We start from the raw sequence: 11,220 nt of genomic DNA, 5'->3' as shown, positions 1-11,220 counted from the left end.
TACATATGGAAATCAGAAGACAACTTTAGGTGTTGGTTCATATCTTCCCCTTACACAAATTACGGTGATTCCTTATCTGTCTCTCATTCTCACCATATGAGTGCTGTGATTGATGTGTGCTTCTATGGAGAGGGAAGGAGAAGGAGGAGGAAAAGAAAGAGGAGAAGAAGAGAGAGAGTTGTTGCTTTTGTTATTTTATTTTGTTTTGCTGTCCTGTTTCCTCATCTGTTTTGCTTACTTATTCTTTGGCTTAATAGATATTTCCAGAAGCCACCTCAAATGCTCTTTAAGGAACATATGAGATAAAGAAACATTAAACAGGTAAGAAATGTAAATTTTAAAAAGATAAGAATGTGGATAGATTGAAAACTCCAGCACCGGGGCTGGAGAGATGGCTCAGCGGTTAAGAGCATTGCCTGCTCTTCCAAAGGTCCTGAGTTCAATTCCCAGCAACCACATGGTGGCTCACAANCAAATGGCTTGGACGGTCCTTTCCATCCAATGAAAGGATACAAAGGCCATGGGGGCTGGAGAGATGGCTCAGAGGTTAAGAGCATTGCCTGCTCTTCCAAAGGTCCCCAGTTCAATTCCCAGCCACCACATGGTGGCTCACAACCATCTGTAATGAGATCTGGTGCCCTCTTCTGGCCTGCAGGCATACACGCAGACAGAATATTGTATACATAATAAATAAATATTTAAAAAAAACCTCTAGCACCATATTTGTTTTGGAAAATACCAATTAACAGAAATAAAGTAATTGTCATGCCTCAACTATCATGTCTTATCTATTATATAAACATTTACTAACTAATATTTACAGTGAGTTAAGAAGAATGAATGCATCATTTCACATTATAGAATGTATGTTTCTAGAATGTTGTGAGCCAGATTATTGTAAGCTCTTTGGATAAGTGCTTGTTGAATTGAGTCATGTGGACGATCCAGTTTTGGTTCTCCACAAACTTCCATCCTGACTCCCGCTGTGGCTGGACTAGACTATATTCCACCAGCAATGTGTAAGGGTTTCCTACTGAGCACAGTCTCTCAGTGTTTGCTGCTGTGTCCTTAATGACTGCCATTCTTATGGGGGTGAGATAGATTTACAATGCAGTTTTAATTAATATTTTTCATACAGTTAGTGATGTTGAATTTCCCTTCAAGTGATTATGGGCCCCTTGTACTTGGTCTTTGGATGCTATCTGCTCTAATGTTCTACGTTGCAGAATGAACCTAAGTGTCCCTTAGCAGACAAACCGAGGTGTAATGCCCAGCAACCAGCACCCACATGGTGTCTCAAAACTTTCTGTAACTCTAGTCCCAGGGGATCCAGTGTCCTCTTCAGGCCTCTGAATTCCTGCATGCATGTGTGATACACAGATATACATGCCAGCAAAGCACCCAAACACATAATAAATAAATATATCTTTTAAAAGATATCACCATTTTAAAGAGTAAGTTTGTCTCCGTCTTAAAACTAATTAAGGAAGCACACAGGCCACTGGCCTAGAGAAGGTAGTATTGTATGGTGAATCCTCCGCCTCCTCGATTTAGTCACTGTCACTAAGGGTTTTGTCAGCCAGATGTAACAGCAGTTCATCTGTTGGCTTGACTTTTCCAGGCTTCATTAGGCAGCCAGCAAGTAGGCAGGACTATTCCTTGAGTGCTCGAAGAGCTCAGTGTTCCTCCTCATGGACATCTAAATGGCTTGAACCAAGTTCAAGTTGAGACTGGATTTAGTTATTGGGAATAGGTCTTTATATCTAATTTCTGTGACAGGAAGCAGTCACCAGAGCCTTTCTCATTCCTGGTCAGATTTCTTCCTCATTTACATTCTCTCGTGCTCTTATTTTCTCATGTCTTTTGAAAAATAAAGAGGGTAAAGGCGAAAAACAAAATAATATGTGAAGAGAAGAAGCAACGGATTGGAATGGGAAAAAAAAGAAAAAATAGTAAGCTCTGTATTCCAGAAGGGCTTTTGGATTGCAGGCTGAGTGGCAGGTGCCATCGTTAGACCCTGGGTTCTGCTGTATCTTCCAGACCCCTGACCTCTGCCCTTTCCATTGTTCCATGGCACCTAGAGAGAAGCTCACCATCCCCCTCTGTCTTGTGATGACATGGGTAGAACTGAATTGATAATAGAAATAGCATCCTCAGGAGTTATAAAATCTCGAGGGGACAGTAGGGTGGAGGAGCAGGCTAGTGAGTCAATTAAAGCGTGGAACGGCCTGCATACATTTGACTTAGAGAAGAGATAAATGGCAGTGTCCCGGGACCTTAAACTTCTATTATTTTCCCTATAAGCTTTTAGAGTCAAAACTATACATACATAATAAAATGGCAGATGATGGCTAAAGGACTTTCAATAAATAGCACAGTCACAAAATGGAACGAACTTCCCAGTAGAGGAGTTAATGAGTTCCTCATTGGTATAATTGCCCAGACAGAAGCTAGATGATTGGCAATGAGATGTTTTTAAATAGGTTTTCCCCCATTTTAACAGGCAGAAATGGTAACATTGTTTCCCATTTTTTAAAAAAATCTCTATGCTTAAATGCTAGAATGACTTTAAGGGGAATATCCATTCATGAATCTCTTTTTGAAATCTTTCTTTTAATCTCCCCATGAGGCTGTTAGATGTAGTCTGGTTTCTTCTAGGTTCAGAACCTTCCTGTAGGTGGCTCCAAGTCCACCAAAGCCATCGGTATGGTGTGATATAGAGGGTCATCTGTCTATGTGTTATTTTCATTGGTTAACAAAGAAACTGCCTTGGTCTTTTGATAGGCCAGCCCTTAGGTGGGTGGAGTAGACAAACAGAATTCTGGGAGGAAGAAAGCAGAGTCAGACAGATGTTATGACTCTCCTCTCTGAGACGGACGTTGATTAGACTCATGCCAGTAAGCTGCAGTCAAGTGGCAATACAGATATTAGAAATGGATTAGGTCAATATGTGATAGTTAGCCAATAAGGGACTGGAGATAATGGGTTAGGCAGTGTTTAAATAAATTTCAATTTATGTGTTGTTATTTCGGGTATTAAGCTAGCCGTGCAGGAGCCGGCGGGATGAAAAGCAGGCCTGCTCGCCTCATCACTACAAAGGTGTATTTCTGTCAGATATTATGAGCTCTGGGTAGAAATGCCTACTTTTAAAAAGTCTTCATTAAATGGTGGTTTGGAGCTTAAGCCTGGTTCTGACCCCGCCTCAAAGCTCTGGAGAACTAGGAAAATGGCGATGCTTCACACTCAGAGTCTGTTAGTAGACAGACATCAATAAGGCCTTCAACCGATCAATGGGGTCCATACATATCCCATTTTTTAAAGTAATCTGCTTTATTAAATGTTTATTTTTAAAATGCTAATCTCATCTTTAAAATCTCTTCACAGGAGTGTCTTGTAAAACGTTTGAGCGAATATCTGGGTACCACTGCCAAGCCAGTTTTGACACATGAAATCACCTAATCACAGACCTCAGGATAACAATGCACATGATCTTAGGTAGCAGTCCTCTCATTCCCCAAGGAACTGAGTCACCGGGAGATCGATAAGCAGCTTACCAAGACCACAGATGAGCCACACAGGCCCCAGTGCTCCTAAGCAACGCTCGTTTTTTCTTTAAGTACTAGTGCTGCTTTGGGAGTTTTAGTTTCTTTCTTTTGGTTTGATAAAGGGCATTGGTACTTTACAGAGCAACAGAATGACCAAAGTAAAATCTTAGTCCCTGATAGCTGCAGGTTTTGGAAATTTATAATGTGCAGCTGTGTAATTGAAGAGATAACAAACTGACCCAGTTACCTGAATTTGAATGGGCCTGCACTGAATTCTAACTGCTTCCACTCTCTTCAAATTAGAATGGTGTTTTTGGTGAAGCTATCTGTGGTGGAGATAAGGGAGAGGGTGGCAGAAGTTTCACTGTAATGAAGTATAATAGCTTCGTCATGATAGCAGTCATTGACAAGGCATTAATTTGAGTAAAGATAAGGGAGCATGCAAACATTTAGAGAAGGGTCTTTACAGCTGAAGAAATAACAAGAATGATTTATAAGTCAAGAGTTTATAAGTCAAGATATGTTGAAGAATGAGCAGAGTCCAGTGTGACTGGAGCAAAGTGGGTCCAGGGAGGACTAGTGGGGATGAGGAGCAAAGTGAGTCCAGGGAGGACCAGTGGGGATGAGGAGCAAAGTGAGTCCAGGGAGGACCAGTGCGGATGAGGAGCAAAGTGAGTCCAGGGAGGACCAGTGGGGATGAGGAGCAAAGTGAGTCCAGGGAGGACCAGTGGGGATGACATGGAGAGCAGAGTGCACAGCCCAGAATCTTATGTGTCATTTCTATTTATGTATTTGTTCAAATAGGGACTTACGGGGTAAAGGGATGGCATGACTTTGTTTTTAAAAGAATTTCATTTTAGATTAGACTGTATTCAGACCATTCTTTGGGTCAAGATCATTAGTAGTGAGAAGAGGAAGAACTGTTGAATCACAAAGACCAATTGAGTCTATAAATACTGCAGCAATAGAGGTAAGATTCTGATGTTTCAAGCTAATTGCTTCTTAACCCCTCTAAGAAGTAATAGATGTTAAGTGTGGAGTTCGAGAGACAGGCATGTGGCAAGGATGACCACAACGGGCTGTGATCTCCATAACTAGGTAGCAGTTACTGTCTGTTGAAAGGGTGACTGCGATCGGAGCATAGCCAGGGAGAAGGAACCAGACTGATGCCTTGAATATAATTAGTGTTGAGATGGCCATAAGAAAACCCATCTAACAGTGGCTTATTGTTAGCCTGGCGATCTGTGGACAGACGAAGGTTTGGGAGTTGAAGAGGATCCATCCATCGCGGTGGGGAAGGTGGGCTCCAGAAGAGCAGAGCATCTGGTCAGATTGTGCCCACAGTCAGGAAGCAGAGAGAGGAGAGCACTGGTGCTCAGTTCGATTTCCCCTTTTTCTTCAGCCCGAGCTCTTAGCCCTTGGAAGGATGCTGCTCTTCTCAGTTAACCCAATCTAGAAAGTTTCTCACAGGACGCCCAGAGGTTTGTCTCCCAGATGATGCTAAACCCCGTCAAGCTACATCCCAACCTGTTTCTTTAATATCATACATAAGCCAGTGTGCCTTTGCCTATGCTCTCTATGAATAATGACACTTCTATCAAACACAGAGTGTCATGTAAAGAACTCTGCTTCCAAGTCTCACAGGATGGAGGCTGCAGCTGAAGCCAGGGCAACAGGAGGACAAGCCTCCTTTGTTTAAGGATGACCTTGAAATCACCTTGGAGCAGATCAGAACTTCAAAAATCGAGTTTTCTCTGGGCTTGGAGAGAAGAGGATAGAGCACAGATAGGAGACAGGCTGGTGCTGCCAAAATCCAAAGTGCATTCACGGATGGTCACCTCAGACAGAGTGAAGTCTGCGTGTGAGGCCTGCCTGGTCTCCATTCCCATCCGTACTGCCCTTTCAGCCAGCTTGGCACACACAGACCACCCGGCAGGCATGAATTTCGCTTGACCTCATGGTTTCCTTTCTCAGATTTCTCTACGTGGGCAACTCCCCCTTTAAGAGTCCCAGAGTCAGTGAGCTCCACCACTGCTAAGTCAAAGCAATGAAACCAGAAATGGAAGGCTTGAGGGAATCTTAGCGAAAGCCTGCTTGTGAAACAGAACTGGTTCAAGGCCACTAGGCATCCCACCCCCTACTCCTGATTGGAACAGCAACGAAACACCATTTCCAGGAACTTCCCCTCTTTCTGTATTCTAGAAACATAACTTAGCCGGGACACAACTGAGGCTCCTGGGAAGGATGCAAAGAAAAAAAGTTTCCAACTGTATGATTCCTTTGGTCCTGTGTTCCTAGGTTTTCACCCCAGGAATATTTCACCTTAATGTGGATTGGGTATTTTGTTCTTCTGCAGGGCTTAACTGTTTAACTGTGACTTTGGGTCTGAAAGCAATGTGAAAATGGGAGAGAGAGAAAGAGAGAGAGAGAGAGAGAGAGAGAGAGAGAGAGAGAGAGAGAGAGAGACCCTTTGTAAGCCGAAACTGTAAGAAGGTTATAGATAAACGGGGTTATAACAAGCTGTCAGTACAAAGTAAACAGCAGAAAGATCGCATGACCAGTCGGTCCTGCAGATAGGAGGCAGCCCCACAGCCCTGGGCTGGACTTTTGTACTTTTGTACTCTGCCTAGAGAAGTGAGTGGTAACTGGCCATGTGTTGTTTCGCGAAAATACTGATGTACCACTCTGACTTTGGGAAGTGTTTTGACAACCTCTGTCTTAGTTAATTTTTCCAACAAAATAGAAATGTGTCTGGTAGATGAACTGTACCCAGCAGTGGGTAGTTAAAACTCGTGCCCTAGGTCACACACAAGGACACATCTCAGAGTGGACCTTAGTCCCCCTCTGGACTCTAGATAGTCCTTTGCAAATATGCATGCATTCCCCCTAAGTTATCTACAGTGTCTCCATTTTTTAACCTCTCGGATAGGGAAGGTCCTTATTACTGTGTCCCAGAGAGCAGAAGCATGAAACTCGGGGCCAACTGACTAACGCCTGGTGGACTCAACACACTTTCCAAAGTGTCTTCTTGCGGTGCCTGCAGGAGATGCACTCCTCTGCGAGTGTTCTTTGAATGTATAGCCTCAACTTGGGCACTGCTAGGTTCTGCCTTCTTTCTGAGAACTTGGTGGGTGGAGAGGTGGGAAGTCTCCCGCAACTACCAATATTTTCCTCTAGGAGGAGCCCCGCCGCCCAGCGGAGAGTGACACGCACCAACTCCTAACTCCTTGCCAGAAAGCTTCATCCCAGCCCCGCGGAATGAGTAGCGGGGGCGGCGCTCGACCTCCCCGCAGCAGCGGGTCCAGAGCCGACTGCTCTCAACTCCCGCTGCAGGTCTCTTGGGCAGCCTGTAACCGGGCAGCGGCGGCCCCTCGCTGAACCCAAGGCCAGCCGCCTTTTCCCACCCCTCCCCTCCCTCCCTCTCCTCTCCCCTCCTCCCTTCCCGTTTCACCCCGCCCCCTTCCTCCTCCCCAAGCCTGACAGCCCACGAGCTGCCAAGCAGGGCGCAGCCATGGGAAGAGGAGGCGGTCTAGGGAGCGGCGGCACCGGCAGAGGCGGCTGCTACAGCGGTGGTGGCGGCGGCGACGGCTGCTGCTGAGCCCCGGCGGCCGCGGGGACCCCGGGCTGGGGTCACGCGGGCCTGAGGCCTCGGCGCCGGCGGCCCCCACGCGGACGCGAACCCGCGCTCTGTCTCCTGAGGCGAAGCTCCAAGGTACTGGAGGGAGACTTCGGGGGAGTCCAGCTCCTATTTCCCCCACTTTGTGCCAGGAGACCTGGGTGTAGACCTGGGCATGCCAACTGCTTATGAAAATGGGATCACTTTTACGTATTTGCCCGGATAATTTTTTCATGAGTTTGAGGTGGGCTATATTCCCCTTCTCAAAAGTTGTTTTTGCTGATGGGTTGGTGTAACCCGATCCATGTCCTGAAGTAAGTGTGTGTGTGTGTGTGTGTGTGTGTGTGTGTGTGTGTGTGTGTGTGTGTGTGGTTGCTCTTGGTGCTGTGTGAAGCTGAAAGTTGATGGGGGCGACAAGGAATTGGGCGAACCATACCCACCTGGCTCCTGCTCCCACCAGGGTGTGAGGTGCAAAGAGGGGTTTCCTCCTAAGACAGTTTTGCTACTCTTAAAAGTTTCGTGAATGTATTTGCTTGTCATCGTCAGCCTGTCAAGCTGGGGCAGGAACTGTACAGGCGGCTGGTGCTGTCTGAAGCGATTGCCTGGGTGGAGAGACCAGAGGGACTCCAGAGGGGTGGGCTGTGAGCAGCACCAGCAGCGCGCCGCCTTTGCAAGATTGTGCAGGCTGCAAGCTGCACGCTGGCAGCAGAGGAGCTGGGGTCAGTAGAGTCACGTCATCGCCACCAGTCTCCATGAACTGGGGTGGGTGGAAATTGTGGCAAGCCCAACTGTCCCAGCTCTGGACACACTCGCGGTTATGAAATCAACCAGGCTCAAAGTTCTGATAGAACTGCAGAGTCGTGAGCGCTAAGCGGGTGAGCAGGGGTAGGTGCCTGCCTGAAGAGGGTGGAAGGGGGACTGGGTACTTGCACTGGGTTCAGGACAGGGCTACAGGGCTAGTCACTTGTGGGTGCATGGGAAAAACTATTTCTGGGCAAGGACTTTATATATAGCACCGGGAAGTACGTCTGCAGGGCTTCGGAGTCTGGCTCTGGTGTGTGTGCTGAAGGAGAGTGCAGTATGCATGCGTGTGCTGCGTGTGTAAGGGCACGTGTGGGGGAGTGCCCTGGAAGGTGTGTTGGCCTCCTGAGCCAGGATGTAGGGAAGGAGAAGAGACCATAGAGGAGCAGCCTGCTGTTGGTACCTCCAGGAGATCTTGGAGGGACAGAGAAAGGTAGTGGGAAGCAAGAGGGCTGGGAAGAGGAAGCAGATCCTGAATGGGAATACATTTCCTGGACTTTAAAACTCTCTAAATCACCTGCTTTGGAAGGTCTGAGGACTAGAAAGGGTGGTTTCTGGAGCTGTTGGGAAAGCTGTCAGGACAGCATTGGAGCTTTTAGGAGATCACTGTAGTTACTTACAGAACTGGAAGAGGAGGGCAGATTCGCTGTGGATCTGTGTGTCTCCCAGTGTGCAGCTGTTTGCTCCCAGGGGATAAGCAGTCTTAGGAGTGTTTACCTCTCAACTCCAGGGGCTGTGGTTGAGACAGTGCTTATCTCTTCCTGCAGAAATTGGATGTGTGCTAGCAACTGGTGCTCCAAGCTGCTTTTCTATAAAGATCAATCGAGGTGTCTCTTTATTCTTGAGATGACAGTTACTGGATGCGCTGCAAGAGTGCATGTTAGCAAAGAGACCCCTGGCAAATATTTGTAGCTTAAAAGGCCCAAGCCAGCATTCGTCACCTTCTTCCACCCTTATAAACTTTTGGTTTCGTATTAGTCTAGAAAAAATTGGTCAATCAGCACTCAATGACACTTCTATTTCTTTGGGGAGCAAATAGATCACAGTGAAATTATAGCTTTGGTCTCCTGAATACCATGGGAAGCCAGTGCTTACCGAGCAGAGGTGTGAAGTGAGAGTCTGTAAAGGCAGTGATAAAGCGACGACATTAGGGCACGTTTTTTCAAAGTGAGCCTAACTTCTCCCAATAAATATTTGCTCTAGTCGGGGTCTGCGGCCGTGTTTTTGATTATTAGTTTTTAAACAGCAGGCTACACCCCATAAACCACTTTCAAATGGACACAACAGGCCTTGACTGTGCTATCTCTGGCGCCTGTTTTAACAGATGTTTATGGTGCTTGGTAACCTATGGGACTGTCATGTGGAGTGTCTCGTTAGCTCAGGACATAATGTTTATAGCACAATGTAATAAATGAAGCTACAGTTGCAGCCTGCTTCTGCCAAGCGCATGAAACACCCCCTTGTGGAAACAAATCTTGAAGTCGGTCCAACTTGGCCAGCCTTTTTGGCTATCTGCTAGTAAGCATTGTTAATGTACAGATAAATCTGAGCGATACAGGAGGAATGTGGAACAGCAGACTGTTTAGCTTAGAAAAAGGCATGGGCTCTATTTGTAAAACTCTGCTAACCTGAGGATTAAGCATTTTTGCCCTTTCCACCAGCAGATGCCTTGATTTGGGGGCCATTTGCTTTGCACTCAGTCTAAGCCAAAGACCAAGAAGTGATGCGTAATCTCTCTTAAGGACTAAAGTTTTAAATGTTAATAATAGAAATACTTCTGCTTCTTGGAGTGTGGCTACACAAACTTATACCTTTTTCTGTATGAAAGAGGGCTGGGTGTAGCACAGAAAGAGCACCTAGTATGCATAAGGCCTTAGGATCAATCTGCAGCATGAGATGGGGGTAACTACCCCAACATAATAATGACCTGAATAATATGAGCACTTAAATCTTGGTGAGAATTGGGGCTTGGTAAGAATGTAGTCAACCCCTCAGCCCGTTGTATAAGCAGAGAAGAAGGTCCTGATTAGAAAGTCACTTTTTTCCCATCTGGAACAACCATAGTGACAATATTAGAAGAAGTAATTTAGCTGCTTAGCTTGGTGACTTTTTAACAGGTAACTTTATGTAGTGTGTGAATCTCCACTTCAATATCTAGTCTATTCAATATCTCATTTATCCTGGAAATAATGAATTGAAACCTCACTTTCTTACTCACCAGTCTATTCTAGAACTTTCTTTGAAGAATATAAGAAAATTCAGCCTTGTACGAAATCAACTTATTTAAAAAAATGCTTGCTTATACTTAAATTGAATATTTAAATTGGATAATTAAAGATTATACTAATCTTTCCTGCTGTCTCATAGAGATTTTTCTATATTTGAAAGTCCTTTGTTCTTTGTTCCTAAATTCTTCTTGCCTGTTCTAGGGGTCTTTCTTAGCCACCATTGCACCTTATCTTTCTCTGCCATGAACAATATGCCTTGAGTTCCCCATTCTCTCTGCCCCTAACTAATACATATTGCCTAAAACACAAATAAGGAATTCTTGGTTCTTTATCTGTAAAGACAACTTAATGGTGTTTTTAGTTGCCTCATTACACTATTGGCTAATCTTAAACCTGTAAGGAAAATAACAGCATGTTCTTTTCAGATTACTGTGTATCTACAGTCAATGTTGTAATAGTTCTGTGTTTGTTTTTTTTTTCAAGCCTGAACTTGCTATAAATCCTTACAAAGTGCAATAGCGGAGATAAACCTAATTTTATATGCTATGTAGATAGCTCCTTAACTTTTTTTCTCCCAATCAAAGAATGCCTATCAAGAAAATTACAGGACTAGAATTTTCTAAAGATAAGCAAGGTACAGCTACGTGTTGCAGACAGGTTACGACTATGATGTATTTCTTTCACGGACCTTATTGTATCTGCTTTTGTGAGGATGAGTCATAGTGGCAATCAAACATTTATTGAAGGCTTGTTCTACCCCAGTCCCAGAGTGTGCGCCATCTGGCCTCAAATGAGGTGAAAGTACATCAGACAGAAATGCTTCCTTTAGCGGCTGGGATTTGAGGTGCAAGTAGAGGACATGACTAAACCAACAACCTGCTTTTTACTCAGGAGGTAAATGGCTTGCTAATGTCACAGGCAGTTCTAAGTGCTCGGTTCCCATTAGAAGGTATGGTCCAGCACCTGTTTGAAATTAAGTCCCCATATCCTGCAGCATGTCTAGCTGGGAAGTAGAATAATGTTCTGCCAC

The 11,220-nt window shown here is 45.1% G+C and overlaps 1 protein-coding gene across 3 annotated transcripts in view; it reads left to right on the top strand.

Annotated features, from left to right (window-relative positions):
- Positions 1 to 6,797: 6,797 nt before the first annotated feature.
- The window catches only part of Ghr (growth hormone receptor), a 231,504-nt gene continuing 227,081 nt past the window's right edge, over positions 6,798 to 11,220 (top strand). The window contains exon 1 of one of the 3 annotated variants that reach the window (XM_050139027.1): positions 6,798 to 7,257. The gene's annotated coding sequence lies outside the window, so the exon portion shown is untranslated. Of the gene's footprint in view, positions 7,258 to 8,017; positions 8,037 to 11,220 lie in introns of those variants that run through there. The other 2 variants (XM_050139023.1, XM_050139026.1) reach the window with 2 other exon arrangements.

The sequence above is a fragment of the Alexandromys fortis genome, unplaced genomic scaffold (assembly GCF_014885135.2).
Source record: "Alexandromys fortis isolate MF-2015 unplaced genomic scaffold, M_Fortis_MF-2015_v1.1 scaffold_37, whole genome shotgun sequence".
NCBI classification, from domain to species: Eukaryota; Metazoa; Chordata; class Mammalia; order Rodentia; family Cricetidae; genus Alexandromys; species Alexandromys fortis.
This window is presented reverse-complemented; position numbering and strand designations above follow the sequence as displayed.